The sequence below is a fragment of the Nothobranchius furzeri genome, chromosome 1 (assembly GCF_043380555.1).
Source record: "Nothobranchius furzeri strain GRZ-AD chromosome 1, NfurGRZ-RIMD1, whole genome shotgun sequence".
Classification (NCBI taxonomy): Eukaryota; Metazoa; Chordata; class Actinopteri; order Cyprinodontiformes; family Nothobranchiidae; genus Nothobranchius; species Nothobranchius furzeri.
The window spans coordinates 27,578,088-27,588,911 of NC_091741.1; positions in this window are offsets into that span (position 1 = coordinate 27,578,088).

Sequence of the window (10,824 nt, forward strand, 5' to 3'; positions counted from 1 at the left end):
CTTTTTGGGGACCTTAACATACCCCAAAACTCACAATATTTTGCACACTTGTCAGGCCTGGTGAAAAATTTGATATTTTAAAGGTCCCAAAAAAATCGCAAAGAAAATGGCTGAACAGCGCCCCCTACAAAGTGAAAAAAACCCCTCTCCATAAAGCTTAGTTTATCGTACAGTTATGAAATTTGGTACACTTGTAGTACTCAACAGTCCGCACAGAAAAGTCTCTTGCAACCATGGTCAATATCAAACAGGAAGTCGGCCATTTTGGGTTGAAATGGCGATTTTTTGCCGTTTTTGCCGTTTTTAGGGTCCGTTTCTGATTGGATTGCTCGATCATTTTTCGCACGATCGTCTCAAAAATTGTGTAAAATTGCTCAGAAGGGATGGGCGAACAAAATGAGATAAGGATTCTGAGTTTTCGTATATGTTGAAGGGGCGGAGCCAGGCCTCGAAGTTTGACTACTCGCCAAAAATATTTAAATTGCTATAACTTCATAACTGAATGGAATAGAGTTACCAAACTTTCTGTGGTCATTCGTCATCCACCCACAAAGTAAATTGAAAGGTCGGATGATGACATCACACAAGCCCCGCCCCCTCAGGACCAAAAAGATCAAGTTTTACTGTGAAAGGTCCCAAATTGCCCCATTTCACTTAATCACCACAAATTTGTAGCTGGTAACTCAAGACAAGTGGGGGTTGCTTGGCGTCACTTTATGGGAGTTTTCGGCAGAGGGCGGGGCTGTGGTGGCGCGGCGAATTCAGGCGTACCGCCTTGGCCTTACGTTTGCCTCCCATTTCGTCATTTCCAAAGATATCGTCACGAAACTTCTTGTGAGTGATCCTAGTCCGGCCCCCCAAAAGATCTGATGTGAACATCTGGTGGGCGTGGCCTATTTTCTGAAATAGCGCCCCCTAGGACCATTAAAACTATTAGCCCCAAGCCATGCTTTGACTGAGGATTACGAAATTTGGTACACTAATGTGGTGTCTCAGGACCTACAAAAAAGTCTCTTGGAGTCAAGTTCAAAGTCGCACAGGAAGTCGGCCATTTTGGATCAAGTACGCGATTTAGTGGTTTTCGCACACGTTGTTTGGAGAGTGATGCTCCGTCGCCCTTTTCACCAATCTCCTTCAAACTTCTGCTATATACCCTTAAGACATAGGGGAAAAAATTCAACCGTCGGATTTTTCAAAAGTTGAAAGGTATGGGCGTGGCTAAGCCTCAAACTTTGACCTGTCGCCACGCTACTCTTTTTTTCACAGCTCCCTACTGGACTCCTTTTACCCAATCACCAGGATTCTGTGGCAAACAGCAGTAGACAAGTTGAGGTTACTTGGTCTCCAGTACTGGCAGGTTTTGAAAAAAGGCGGGGCTTTGGGACCATGGCGAAAATCGCCATCACGCCATGGAAATACGTTTGTCTCTCATTTCTTCAGTTATCGTGATATTGCTACGAAACTTCTGGTGAGTGATCCTAGTCTGAGCTCCAAGAGAAATAGACAGCTGAATTTTGTGGGCGTGGCCTATGTTTTGAAATAGCGCCCCCTAGGACCATTTAAACTATTAGCCCCAAGCCATGCTTTGACTGAGGATTACGAAATTTGGTACACTAATGTGGTGTCTCAGGACCTACAAAAAAGTCTCTTGGAGTCAAGTTCAAAGTCGCACAGGAAGTCGGCCATTTTGGATCAAGTACGCGATTTAGTGGTTTTCGCACACGTTGTTTGGAGAGTGATGCTCCGTCGCCCTTTTCACCAATCTCCTTCAAACTTCTGCTATATACCCTTAAGACATAGGGGAAAAAATTTAACCGTCGGATTTTTCAAAAGTTGAAAGGTGTGGGCGTGGCTAAGCCTCAAACTTTGACCTGTCGCCACGCTACTCTTTTTTTCACAGCTCCCTACTGGACTCCTTTTACCCAATCACCAGGATTCTGTGGCAAACAGCAGTAGACAAGTTGAGGTTACTTGGTCTCCAGTACTGGCAGGTTTTGAAAAAAGGCGGGGCTTTGGGACCATGGCGAAAATCGCCATCACGCCATGGAAATACGTTTGTCTCATTTCTTCAGTTATCGTGATATTGCTACGAAACTTCTGGTGAGTGATCCTAGTCTGAGCTCCAAGAGAAATAGACAGCTGAAGTTTGTGGGCGTGGCCTATATTCTTAAATAGCGCCCCCTAGAGCCATTAAAACTTTCAGCCCCAAGCCATGCTTTGACTGAGGATTACGAAATTTGGTACACTAATGTGGGGTCTCAGGACCTACAAAAAAGTCTCTTGGAGCCAAGCGTAAAGTCGCACAGGAAGTCGGCCATTTTGGTGCAAGTACGTGATTTAGTGGTTTTCGCACACATTGTTTGGAGAGTGATGCTCCGTCGCCCTTTTCACCAATCACCTTCAAACTTCTGCAATACACTCTTAAGACATAGGGGAAAAAATTCAACCGTCGGATTTTTCAAAAGTTGAAAGGTGTGGGCGTGGCTAAGCCTCAAACGTTGACCTTTCGCCATTACTTTACTTGACTTAATAACTCCCATGTGCATGATCAGATCTTTTTCGAACTTTGTCTGTGTGATCATTGACCATATCTGTAAACAATGACAATGTGGACAGCTGACATCACCTAAGCCCCGCCCCCTGACTACAGGAATTTATTTTTTATGCTGAAATGCCCATATTTGTCCCCTCTAATTTAGTCAACATGACCCTAAGGTCATGCACTGTCTTCATGATGCTGTAATGACCATTCAGATCTGATAGCTTTCCAGAAAGGGAGGGGCTTTGATGCCATGGCGAATTCTGGCGTAACGCCGTAATCTTAATATTCAATTTAATGGTGAGCTCAGAGGGGATGCTGAGTCAGGGTGAGGTGCAGACTAGGAGGCCATTCGCGGTTTCTGGTGTCGGGGTGGTTGACGTTTCTGTTCTGTCAGACGTGCACTGGTGCCCCGGGCTGCCGTCCAGACCGGAGCGGCGCGGAGCTGCGAGGGCCGAACGACGCTGCTTGCAGCTTTAATTATTTTTTGTTATTCCGTGCCCCCTTTGAACAGCTTTTTGGGGACCTTAACATACCCCAAAACTCACAATATTTTGCACACTTGTCAGGCCTGGTGAAAAATTTGATATTTTAAAGGTCCCAAAAAAATCGCAAAGAAAATGGCTGAACAGCGCCCCCTACAAAGTGAAAAAAAAACCCTCTCCATAAAGCTTAGTTTATCGTACAGTTATGAAATTTGGTACACTTGTAGTACTCAACAGTCCGCACAGAAAAGTCTCTTGCAACCATGGTCAATATCAAACAGGAAGTCGGCCATTTTGGGTTGAAATGGCGATTTTTTGCCGTTTTTAGGGTCCGTTTCTGATTGGATTGCTCGATCATTTTTCGCACGATCGTCTCAAAAATTGTGTAAAATTGCTCAGAAGGGATGGGCGAACAAAATGAGATAAGGATTCTGAGTTTTCGTATATGTTGAAGGGGCGGAGCCAGGCCTCGAAGTTTGACTACTCGCCAAAAATATTTAAATTGCTATAACTTCATAACTGAATGGAATAGAGTTACCAAACTTTCTGTGGTCATTCGTCATCCACCCACAAAGTAAATTGAAAGGTCGGATGATGACATCACACAAGCCCCGCCCCCTCAGGACCAAAAAGATCAAGTTTTACTGTGAAAGGTCCCAAATTGCCCCATTTCACTTAATCACCACAAATTTGTAGCTGGTAACTCAAGACAAGTGGGGGTTGCTTGGCGTCACTTTATGGGAGTTTTCGGCAGAGGGCGGGGCTGTGGTGGCGCGGCGAATTCAGGCGTACCGCCTTGGCCTTACGTTTGCCTCCCATTTCGTCATTTCCAAAGATATCGTCACGAAACTTCTTGTGAGTGATCCTAGTCCGGCCCCCCAAAAGATCTGATGTGAACATCTGGTGGGCGTGGCCTATTTTCTGAAATAGCGCCCCCTAGGACCATTAAAACTATTAGCCCCAAGCCATGCTTTGACTGAGGATTACGAAATTTGGTACACTAATGTGGTGTCTCAGGACCTACAAAAAAGTCTCTTGGAGTCAAGTTCAAAGTCGCACAGGAAGTCGGCCATTTTGGATCAAGTACGCGATTTAGTGGTTTTCGCACACGTTGTTTGGAGAGTGATGCTCCGTCGCCCTTTTCACCAATCTCCTTCAAACTTCTGCTATATACCCTTAAGACATAGGGGAAAAAATTCAACCGTCGGATTTTTCAAAAGTTGAAAGGTGTGGGCGTGGCTAAGCCTCAAACTTTGACCTGTCGCCACGCTACTCTTTTTTTCACAGCTCCCTACTGGACTCCTTTTACCCAATCACCAGGATTCTGTGGCAAACAGCAGTAGACAAGTTGAGGTTACTTGGTCTCCAGTACTGGCAGGTTTTGAAAAAAGGCGGGGCTTTGGGACCATGGCGAAAATCGCCATCACGCCATGGAAATACGTTTGTCTCTCATTTCTTCAGTTATCGTGATATTGCTACGAAACTTCTGGTGAGTGATCCTAGTCTGAGCTCCAAGAGAAATAGACAGCTGAATTTTGTGGGCGTGGCCTATGTTTTGAAATAGCGCCCCCTAGGACCATTTAAACTATTAGCCCCAAGCCATGCTTTGACTGAGGATTACGAAATTTGGTACACTAATGTGGTGTCTCAGGACCTACAAAAAAGTCTCTTGGAGTCAAGTTCAAAGTCGCACAGGAAGTCGGCCATTTTGGATCAAGTACGCGATTTAGTGGTTTTCGCACACGTTGTTTGGAGAGTGATGCTCCGTCGCCCTTTTCACCAATCTCCTTCAAACTTCTGCTATATACCCTTAAGACATAGGGGAAAAAATTTAACCGTCGGATTTTTCAAAAGTTGAAAGGTGTGGGCGTGGCTAAGCCTCAAACTTTGACCTGTCGCCACGCTACTCTTTTTTTCACAGCTCCCTACTGGACTCCTTTTACCCAATCACCAGGATTCTGTGGCAAACAGCAGTAGACAAGTTGAGGTTACTTGGTCTCCAGTACTGGCAGGTTTTGAAAAAAGGCGGGGCTTTGGGACCATGGCGAAAATCGCCATCACGCCATGGAAATACGTTTGTCTCATTTCTTCAGTTATCGTGATATTGCTACGAAACTTCTGGTGAGTGATCCTAGTCTGAGCTCCAAGAGAAATAGACAGCTGAAGTTTGTGGGCGTGGCCTATATTCTTAAATAGCGCCCCCTAGAGCCATTAAAACTTTCAGCCCCAAGCCATGCTTTGACTGAGGATTACGAAATTTGGTACACTAATGTGGGGTCTCAGGACCTACAAAAAAGTCTCTTGGAGCCAAGCGTAAAGTCGCACAGGAAGTCGGCCATTTTGGTGCAAGTACGTGATTTAGTGGTTTTCGCACACATTGTTTGGAGAGTGATGCTCCGTCGCCCTTTTCACCAATCACCTTCAAACTTCTGCAATACACTCTTAAGACATAGGGGAAAAAATTCAACCGTCGGATTTTTCAAAAGTTGAAAGGTGTGGGCGTGGCTAAGCCTCAAACGTTGACCTTTCGCCATTACTTTACTTGACTTAATAACTCCCATGTGCATGATCAGATCTTTTTCGAACTTTGTCTGTGTGATCATTGACCATATCTGTAAACAATGACAATGTGGACAGCTGACATCACCTAAGCCCCGCCCCCTGACTACAGGAATTTATTTTTTATGCTGAAATGCCCATATTTGTCCCCTCTAATTTAGTCAACATGACCCTAAGGTCATGCACTGTCTTCATGATGCTGTAATGACCATTCAGATCTGATAGCTTTCCAGAAAGGGAGGGGCTTTGATGCCATGGCGAATTCTGGCGTAACGCCGTAATCTTAATATTCAATTTAATGGTGAGCTCAGAGGGGATGCTGAGTCAGGGTGAGGTGCAGACTAGGAGGCCATTCGCGGTTTCTGGTGTCGGGGTGGTTGACGTTTCTGTTCTGTCAGACGTGCACTGGTGCCCCGGGCTGCCGTCCAGACCGGAGCGGCGCGGAGCTGCGAGGGCCGAACGACGCTGCTTGCAGCTTTAATTATTTTTTGTTATTCCGTGCCCCCTTTGAACGGCTTTTTGGGGACCTTAACATACCCCAAAACTCACAATATTTTGCAAACTTCTCAGGCCTGGTGAAAAATTTGATATTTTAAAGGTCCCAAAAAAATCGCAAAGAAAATGGCTGAACAGCGCCCCCTACAAAGTGAAAAAAAACCCTCTCCATAAAGCTTAGTTTATCGTACAGTTATGAAATTTGGTACACTTGTAGAACTCAACAGTCCGCACAGAAAAGTCTCTTGCAAGCATGGTCAATATCAAACAGGAAGTCGGCCATTTTGGGTTGAAATGGCGATTTTTAGCCGTTTTTGCCGTTTTTAGGGTCCGTTTCTGATTGGATTGCTCGATCATTTTTCGCACGATCGTCTCAAAACTTGTGTAAAATTGCTCAGAAGGAATGGGCGAACAAAATGAGACAAGGATTCTGAGTTTTCGTATATGTTGAAGGGGCGGGGCCAGGCCTCGAAGTTTGACTACTCGCCAAAAAATTTAAAATTGCTATAACTTAATAACTGAAAGGAATAGAATTACCAAACTTTCTGTGGTCATTCGTCATCCAGCCACAAAGTAAATTGAATGGTCGGATGATGACATCACACAAGCCCCGCCCCCTCAGGACCAAAAAGGTCAAGTTTTACTGTGAAAGGTCCCAAATTGCCCCATTTCACTTAATCACCACAAACTTGTAGCTGGTAACTCAAGACAAGTGGAGGTTGCTTGGCGTCACTTTATGGGAGTTTTCGGCAGAAGGCGGGGCTGTGGCGGCGCGGCGAAGTCAGGCGTACCGCCATGGCCTTACGTTTGCCTTCCATTTCGTCATTTCTAAAGATATCGTCACGAAACTTGTTGTGAGTGATCCTAGTCCGGCCCCTCAAAAGATCTGATGTGAACATCCGGTGGGCGTGGCCTATTTTCTGAAATAGGGCCCCCTAGGACCATTAAAACTGTCAGCCCCAAGCCATGCTTTGACTGAGGAGTACGAAATTTGGTACACTAATGTGGTGTCTCAGGACCTACAAAAAAGTCTCTTGGAGCCAAGTGCAAAGTTGCACAGGAAGTCGGCCATTTTGGTCCAAGTACGCAATTTAGTGGTTTTCGCACACGTTGTTTGGAGAGTGATGCTCCGTCGCCATTTTCACCAATCTGCTTCAAACTTCTGCCATCTGCTCTTAAGACATAGAGGAAAAAATTCAACCGTCGGATTTTTCAAAAGTTGAAAGGTGTGGGCGTGGCTAAGCCTCAAACTTTGACCTGTCGCCGCACCACTCTTTTTTTCACAGCTCCCTACTGGACTCCTTTTACCCAATCAGCAGGAGTCTCTGGCAAATAGCAGTAGACAACTTGAGGTCACTTGGTATCCAGTACTGGAAGGTTTCAAAAAAAGGCAGGGCTTTGGGAGCATGGCGAAAATCGCCATCACGCCATGGAAATACGTTTGCCTCTCATTTCTTCATTTATCGTGATATCGTTACGAAACTTCTGGTGAGTGATCCTAGTCTGACCACAAAGAGACATAGACAGCTGAAATATGTGGGCGTGGCCTAATTTCTGAAATAGCGCCCCCTAGGACCATTTAAACTAATAGCCCCAAGCCATGCTTTGACTGAGGATTACGAAATTTGGTACACTAATGTGGTGTCCCAGGACCTACAAAAAAGTCTCTTGGAGCCAATCACAAAATTGCACAGGAAGTCGGCCATTTTGGTCCAAGTACGCGATTTAGTGGTTTTCGCACACGTTGTTTGGAGAGTGATGCTCCGTCGCCCTTTTCACCAATCGCCTTCAAACTTCTGCTGTATACTCTTAAGGCATAGGGGAAAAAATTCAACCGTCGGATTTTTCAAAAGTTGAAAGGTGTGGGCGTGGCTAAGCCTCAAACTTTGACCTGTCGCCGCGCCACTCTTTTTTTCACAGCTCCCTACTGGACTCCTTTTACCCAATCGGCAGGAGTCTCTGGCAAATAGCAGTAGACAACTTGAGGTCACTTGGTATCCAGTACTGGAAGGTTTCAAAAAAAGGCGGGGCTTTGGGAGCATGTCGAAAATCGCCATCACGCCATGGAAATACGTTTGCCTCTCATTTCTTCATTTATCGTGATATTGTTACGAAACTTCTGGTGAGTGATCCTAGTCTGACCCCAAAGAGACATAGACACCTGAAATATGTGGGCGTGGCCTAATTTCTGAAATAGCGCCCCCTAGGACCATTTAATTTATTAGCCCCAAGCCATGCTTTCACTGAGGATTACGAAATTTGGTACACTAATGTGGTGTCCCAGGACCTACAAAAAAGTCTCTTGGAGCCAAGCACAAAATTGCACAGGAAGTCGGCCATTTTGGTCCAAGTACGCGATTTAGTGGTTTTCGCACACGTTGTTTGGAGAGTGATGCTCCTTCGCCCTTTTTACCAATCGCCTTCAAACTTCTGCTATATACTCTTAAGGCATAGGGGAAAAAAGTCAACCGTCGGATTTTTCAAAAGTTGAAAGGTGTAGGCGTGGCTAAGCCTCAAACTTTGACCTTTCGCCATTACTTGACTTAATAACTCCCATGTGCATGATCAGATCTTTTTCGAACTTTGTCTGTGTGATCATTGACCATATCTGTAAACAATGACAATGTGGACAGCTGACATCATCTAAGCCCCGCCCCCTGACTAAAGGAAGTTATTATTTTATGCTGAAATGCCCATATTTGTCCCCTCTAATTTAGTCAACATGACACCTAGGTCATGCACTGTCTTCATGATGCTGTAATGGCCATTCAAATCTGATAGCTTTCCAGGAAGGGAGGGGCTTTAATGCCATGGCGAATTCTGGCGTAACGCCGTAACCTTACAATTCAATTTAATGGTGAGCTCAGAGGGGATGCTTAGTCAGGGTGAGGTGCGGACTAGGAGGCCATTTGCTGTTTCCGGTGACGGGATGATTGACGTTTCTGTTCTGCCAGACATGCCCTGGTGCCCCGGGCTGCCGGCCAGGCCGGAGCGGCGCGGAGCTGCGAGGGCCGAACGACGCTGCTTGCAGCTTTAATTAGGCCCGAGCAGCGAAAGCGCTGCGAAGGCCTCTTGTTTTTGCTCTGATTATTATTATTTTTTGTTATTCCGTGCCCCCTTTGAACAGCTTTTTGGGGACCTTAACATACCCCAAAACTCACAATATTTTGCACACTTGTCAGGCCTGGTGAAAAATTTGATATTTTAAAGGTCCCAAAAAAATCGCAAAGAAAATGGCTGAACAGCGCCCCCTACAAAGTGAAAAAAACCCCTCTCCATAAAGCTTAGTTTATCGTACAGTTATGAAATTTGGTACACTTGTAGTACTCAACAGTCCGCACAGAAAAGTCTCTTGCAACCATGGTCAATATCAAACAGGAAGTCGGCCATTTTGGGTTGAAATGGCGATTTTTTGCCGTTTTTGCCGTTTTTAGGGTCCGTTTCTGATTGGATTGCTCGATCATTTTTCGCACGATCGTCTCAAAAATTGTGTAAAATTGCTCAGAAGGGATGGGCGAACAAAATGAGATAAGGATTCTGAGTTTTCGTATATGTTGAAGGGGCGGAGCCAGGCCTCGAAGTTTGACTACTCGCCAAAAATATTTAAATTGCTATAACTTCATAACTGAATGGAATAGAGTTACCAAACTTTCTGTGGTCATTCGTCATCCACCCACAAAGTAAATTGAAAGGTCGGATGATGACATCACACAAGCCCCGCCCCCTCAGGACCAAAAAGATCAAGTTTTACTGTGAAAGGTCCCAAATTGCCCCATTTCACTTAATCACCACAAATTTGTAGCTGGTAACTCAAGACAAGTGGGGGTTGCTTGGCGTCACTTTATGGGAGTTTTCGGCAGAGGGCGGGGCTGTGGTGGCGCGGCGAATTCAGGCGTACCGCCTTGGCCTTACGTTTGCCTCCCATTTCGTCATTTCCAAAGATATCGTCACGAAACTTCTTGTGAGTGATCCTAGTCCGGCCCCCCAAAAGATCTGATGTGAACATCTGGTGGGCGTGGCCTATTTTCTGAAATAGCGCCCCCTAGGACCATTAAAACTATTAGCCCCAAGCCATGCTTTGACTGAGGATTACGAAATTTGGTACACTAATGTGGTGTCTCAGGACCTACAAAAAAGTCTCTTGGAGTCAAGTTCAAAGTCGCACAGGAAGTCGGCCATTTTGGATCAAGTACGCGATTTAGTGGTTTTCGCACACGTTGTTTGGAGAGTGATGCTCCGTCGCCCTTTTCACCAATCTCCTTCAAACTTCTGCTATATACCCTTAAGACATAGGGGAAAAAATTCAACCGTCGGATTTTTCAAAAGTTGAAAGGTGTGGGCGTGGCTAAGCCTCAAACTTTGACCTGTCGCCACGCTACTCTTTTTTTCACAGCTCCCTACTGGACTCCTTTTACCCAATCACCAGGATTCTGTGGCAAACAGCAGTAGACAAGTTGAGGTTACTTGGTCTCCAGTACTGGCAGGTTTTGAAAAAAGGCGGGGCTTTGGGACCATGGCGAAAATCGCCATCACGCCATGGAAATACGTTTGTCTCTCATTTCTTCAGTTATCGTGATATTGCTACGAAACTTCTGGTGAGTGATCCTAGTCTGAGCTCCAAGAGAAATAGACAGCTGAATTTTGTGGGCGTGGCCTATGTTTTGAAATAGCGCCCCCTAGGACCATTTAAACTATTAGCCCCAAGCCATGCTTTGACTGAGGATTACGAAATTTGGTACACTAATG